The sequence below is a fragment of the Nicotiana tabacum genome, chromosome 7 (genome assembly GCF_000715075.1).
Source record: "Nicotiana tabacum cultivar K326 chromosome 7, ASM71507v2, whole genome shotgun sequence".
NCBI lineage: Eukaryota > Viridiplantae > Streptophyta > Magnoliopsida > Solanales > Solanaceae > Nicotiana > Nicotiana tabacum.
The window spans coordinates 20,458,332-20,464,617 of NC_134086.1; positions in this window are offsets into that span (position 1 = coordinate 20,458,332).

Here is a 6,286-nt window from a genome sequence, read left to right on the forward strand (position 1 = left end):
TCCTTCTGTTTTTCATAGCACCGGACCTTAATTACTGGTCATTCTTATTGCATGACATTCATTTTCTGGTTTTTATGATGATGTTATTATTTTTATGGTTTCCATTGACGGTACTGATATATTGTCTCTTATGTTTTTTTTCCGTCTTTTGCACCGAGGGTCTATCAGAAACAGTCTCTCTGCCCCATCGGGGTAATGGTAAGATTTGCATACACATTATCTTCCCCAGGCCTCACTTGTGAGATTTTATTGGGTCGTCGTTGTTGTAAAAAGTTGCATGCATCATTTTGATTTTTTTTTTTTGAATTCAAATTTTGGTGAATTTTATTTAGGACATAAATTGATCATCTACTAATGTAACTCTAGAAGTTATTCAAAATTTACTGCTTATCACAACTGGAAATTCAATGTATGACGGTAAATATATACAATTAAAGTCTAATACCCACCAAGAAAGGAAGAAGAAGAGGATAGTGGAACCTGTGTTGCTGCGATCATCGATTAATAAACATATAATAAAACATTCGAAAAATAGTTGAAGTTAAAAAGTCAAACATTATTAAATGGATAATAAAATCCATACCAAAATTAGAAACACACGACCATAGAGAAAAACATTCGAATACTTTTCTTTTTTGTTTCTTTCTCGAATTTTTGTTCGTAAACTATATATATAGTTTTAATTGATAAATGTGAACAAGCTTTTAAGAATAACGGACGCAATTCAAATGAGAGCCATATAAAGGTTTTTCAAAATTTTATTATCAGTAGTAATATAGCTTGTTTGCCAAGCTTCTTTTTGGCCAATTTTTTTTTTTTTTTTTTTTTATCAAAAGTACTTTTAACCAAAAATTGAGGTGTTTGGCCAAGCTTTTGGAAGGGAAAAAAATGCTTTTGAGGAGAAGCAGAAGCATTTTTGAAGAAGTAGAAAAAAGTAGTTTCTCTTCAAAAGCACTTTTTTGAGAAGCATTTTTGAGAAAATACATTTAGAAGCAGTTTTTTAAAGCTTGACCAAACACTAATTGCCGCTTAGAAGTGCTTTTGAAACTAATTAGTCAAACACAAACTGTTTCTCACCAAAAATACTTTTGAGAAAAACACTTTTGAAAAAAAAACACATTTCAAAATAAGCTGATTTTTACAGCTTGACCAAATGGAATAATAGACTATTAGAGTTGACTTAAAAGGCAAATATACAACTGTCACATGACAAATGTAAAATAAAAAAAAAATATTAAAAAAAGCCTACTTTTAATAATTGAAAGTAACATGAAAAGTCCTACTTTGGAAAAGGACAGACTAGAGAAATTCTTGTAATCAACCAGCTACTTGTATTAACTCGCACCCGTTGACTTGAGACTTAGTATTTTCACAATAATAGAGTCCCCACCCACCAGCTGGCCCACTTAATATCCTTACGTCCTAATTTGTAATTTTTGGATTTCAAGAATTAAACGAGTTTTGCATTTAACGTAATTTTTATATGCCTTTTAATACTTTAAATTATTAATTATTATAATTTATTATTACTTTTTTAAATATATAAATTTTATTTTAAATTTTTTAAAAAGTCTATGTCTCAATCCATGATCAAAATTAAAAAGTTGACTCTCTATATTTGAACAATAGTAATACATAAATTGAGATAGATGGAGTTACTAAACTTATAAACTTACACAACTAATTAATATCTCAGGTGTGGAAGATCATTGTTCAAGCTCTTTCTGATATAAAAAGAATATCTTGTTTTTCTAAATAATTAAAAATCTACAACGAATTTGGATGTAAAAAGTCAGCTTGTTATTCGGCGACATGAAAATGTTCATTTTTAATATAAAATTTAGCAAAATATATAAAGTCGACTATTTATATGTCAACCACTTATTAGTTGTAAAAATTGAACCTAGTGATCTTATCTCCTATTATTTCCTTCACCCTTAATCCTTGCTCACTTCCAAAGATCAAATAAAATATAAAAATATTTGTCAATTATTGCTTCAGATTCCGTATGCAAATGGGAGAATGGATTAACGGCGAAGGATGGGCTTAATTTAAGGGGAAAACAGTAATTTTGCAAAGATTGAGTGTGAATGTGTGATTAAGGATTAACTTATTTAATTAATCTGATAAATAGATATTGGGATTTGGGTCGAGTTTACGCTAATGGTCTCGTGTTCACATTAAAACCTTATCTTTTAATTTTGGAAGTATATGTTCATTTATTACAGGTAGTTTCTGATACTATGATCCAAAACAAGGGAAATATCATGTTATATCTTAGATTACATTTAAGAAGTTGTTATCTTGTGCCAAACACATTTCATGCACTTGATTATTGTATTTAGTAACACATTATTTACATAGACTTATATGAAAATTAATTAATTCACAATATTAATAATTCTTCGCAGATAATAAAACAACGAGGTAGAGAAGTCTCAAATGCAGGGCGGAGTTAGGGTGGCGGAAGGGATTCATCTAAAACACTTTACAAATAAATTATATTGTATATATAAAGTTAAAATTACTTTTTATGCATAAATAGTAATGTTGAATCCCCATGACTTGCTTGTGTGTTTATTTTTTAGTATTTTGAATTCCCTTATTAAAAATTCTGGCTTCGACAATGCTCAAATTAATTCGACAGTGATACATGTCATTGTATTCGAATTTGTGTTATTACAATGGAAAAAATACTCTTATATGATATTAGTTTTCATTTTTTTAGTGGTAATCAGTACATAAAAATAGTACTACTAATTTTCCTCGGCTTCATGACGTTTCAAATTAATTGCCCACATTTTATTCTTCAAAGTCCAAAATCATACGTATATTTGCTGCTCTTATTTTCTTCCCCCCATTTAAGCGCCTTTTCACACCATATAATATAATCTTCAATTAGCAACAAAAAGTAAGGTGGAAGGCCTACATATTTTCATTTTCAATTCTCGTTCACCAGAGTGAACTTTCACACCATATATGATATGTTTCTATTAAGATGCCATACATTGAATTTTATTTTATGCTACAGTTCATTCTATTTTAACTTTTTTACGTTAATGATTGGATTACGCCTGCAAAGTATCACGACATAACTCCCACTAGCTTATAATTGCATCAATTATATTTTGACCTAAGACAAATTCAGAATAGTTGCATGAATCATGCAATAGCCTCAACCCCCCATCCCACGCTCCCCCCCCCCCCAAGAAAAAAAAAATTCGTCTCGATCAAAGGGATTTTTCTGTTTCATCCTTCTGCTAAATTTGACTTTGAATAATACAACTGGCTTTTAAAGAGTAAATTTAATTTGTAGCTTTGCAAAACAAAATAGCAGAAGTGGTAAATTACGAGAGTGGGTAAAAATTCACTAGTTTGTTGAGTAATCCTTTGTTATGAATCAAGCTATTGGACTTAGAAGAACTATTGGGCCGAGAAGAAGCCATAGGGATAGAAGACCTTCAAAAAGGTTAATTTGGGATCTAGATGCAAGAAGTGCAATAAGGAATCAGTTAAAAGGGACTAAGCATTAACATAGATATATCTATCGTGGTTTTGGATATTGGGTTCATTACATTGGTGCTTTCATTGATTTGGACTTCATGGCTCTCTACTCTTCTACTATTATCAATTATCACCTCGACGCCATTCAGGGACTGATGATGGCGATGATGGATAATAACACTCGTATGCTCAACCTGCTCGACAACATAGAGAACAAGTTGTCTGCCTCTTCCAAGACGATCCCTGAAGCTCCAGTATGTTTGGACGATAAGTGCGAATCAGAGGAGTTCTTAGGAGCAGAGATGGATTTTAATTTGGATAAAGATCTCTCTAGTCCCGTGGACAAGCCTGAGGTACTTCATGAGCCAGTAAATCCGTTTGGTAATTCTTCAAACTCGTTGCATTTTCCTTCCTTAGTGGTTTCATTTGGTTGCACTAGGACTTCAAATACTTCACTTGAAACTAAAAATGTTAAGGAAGAATATTCGCGGAACTATGCCTGCAAGGTGTTTGCTGAAATAACAGCAAAAAAGATTGACATGAATGTTGAAGATTCAGTAAATTCCATCACCCAGGTGTTCAATGAGATGTTTCAACTAATTTTGGAAGTTAAGGATGATTTAGCACTAAGGCAGAATGAGACTAGTATTTTTGTACACTGCACAACCCTACTTGGATATACAAATATATTATTTGAGGTTCCATGCCACATTCTCATCATAGACTTCCCGTTCGATCCTGGTACATATTTGCTTAAGTTGAGAAATACAGTTGATGCCCGCAAAAATATAATAACAAATAATGTGCGCAACATTAAACAGTGTGCTAGCCTTCTAACAAGTGAAATACATTTTGATACTTGGCCTGCTGATATTTTACCTTTGCATCATCCTAGTAGTGCATTAAATTTATATGATGATACTGAAGAACAGAGAAGTAGAGTACACACAACTTTCTTCGAGCTTGATAGTGACAGCCTACTAAATAATTTAAAGCATTGCTTGGTTGTTTCTTGCTTGACTAGACCATTCTATGTGGTGACTAATTCATTTCACAAAATGGTGCTGAAGAAGCCATTTAATGTTGACAATGCTCTGCAAATAGTTGGTGTAATTAGCCGGGTTGGTTTTTCTTCAATTGATATGCAACTTGAATTTAAAATCGAGCCAGTGATTGGGGACATTAGCTTAGTATCAGTTGCTCTAGCAGCAAACTTCATTTTTGTGGCTCGTGACTATAAGAGATAGGCAACTACTCTAGTGATTCTTTTATCTCATGAGGTAGCAGCTGAAATGCTGCTTTATGCAGCATCAAAATTATGGTATAGATTTTGGGTAAGGGACACATGACAGGGGCTTGCAAATGGTATCGTCCAAGGCATTGTGCAAATAGCAATGTGTTGGATAGAGCTTGAACCTAGTGCGGTGACCTTATATGGGGTGCCTACAACTTGCAGTCCAGTATGCGTATATGTATACTATGAGACCACCATTGGTGACTTGCTTAGAGCTTGTGCGGGACAAAACAATTTGATGTTTGGTAGCTATGAAGAGGACACTATATTTGACCTTTATCCTTATGATCCAGGACCCCATGTTCTGCTTCCGAACACCTATGGTCCTATATGTAGGGAGAATATTGCTGTCAGTATTTTGATTTCTTTACAGAGTAGTGGTGATGGTTATACATATGATTTTGTGTTATTAACTCGATACAAGATGCTAAGTGGACTTGTTTTGGATATTGTCGACTGCCTTGATGATGCTAGTTGGATTGATGTGCTTATTAACATCATTTGTTATTTACCACTGGTGATCATTTGTTATTTACCTCATGTCAATGCTCTTTTCTCATTGATAAAGCTATACTCGAACCTTGAGGACAAGGTTCTTATTGAGGGCGGGAGTATTGTTATGAATCAAGCTATTGGGCTTAGAAGAACTATTGGGCCGAGAAGAAGCCACAGAGGCAGAAGACCATCAAAAAGGTTAATTTGGGATCTAGGCCCAAGAAGTGCAATAAGAAATCAGTTAAAAGGGACTAAGCGTTAGCATAGATAGGGCAAGCTGAAATTGTGAGAAACTTCCCCTCTGTTCTCTCTATCTCCCTCGTCTGTTTCTCTCTATGCTCCGTCTCTTCCTCCTCTATTTCTTTCTGTTACTCTCTTCTTCTTAGTGTAATTTCTTTGTTCTCAAGTATTAATATATCAATCGTTGGTTTTGGATATTGGGTTCTTTACATTGGTGCTTTCATTGATTTGGACTCTATGGGTCTCTACTCTTCTACTATTATCAATTATCACCTCGACGCCATTTAGGGACTGATGATGGCGATGATGGATAATAACACTCGTATGCTCAACCTGCTCGACAACATAGAGAACAAGTTGTCTGCCTCTTCCAAGACGATCCCTGAAGCTCCAGTATATTTGGATGATAAGTGCGAATCAGAGGAGTTCTCAGGAGCAGAGATGGATTTTAATTTGGATAAAGATCTCTCTAGTCCCGTGGACAAGCCTGAGGTACTTCATGAGCCAGTAAATCCGTTTGGTAATTCTTCAAACTCGCTGCATTTTCCTTCCTTAGTGGTTTCATTTGGTTGCACTAGGAATTCAAATACTTCACTTGAAACTAAAAATGTTAAATAAGAATATTCGCGGAACTATGCCTGCAAGATGTTTGCTGAAATAACAGCAAAAAAGATTGACATGAATTTTGAAGATTCAGTAAATTCCATCACCTAGGTGTTCAATGAGATGTTTCAACCAATTTTGGCAGTTAAG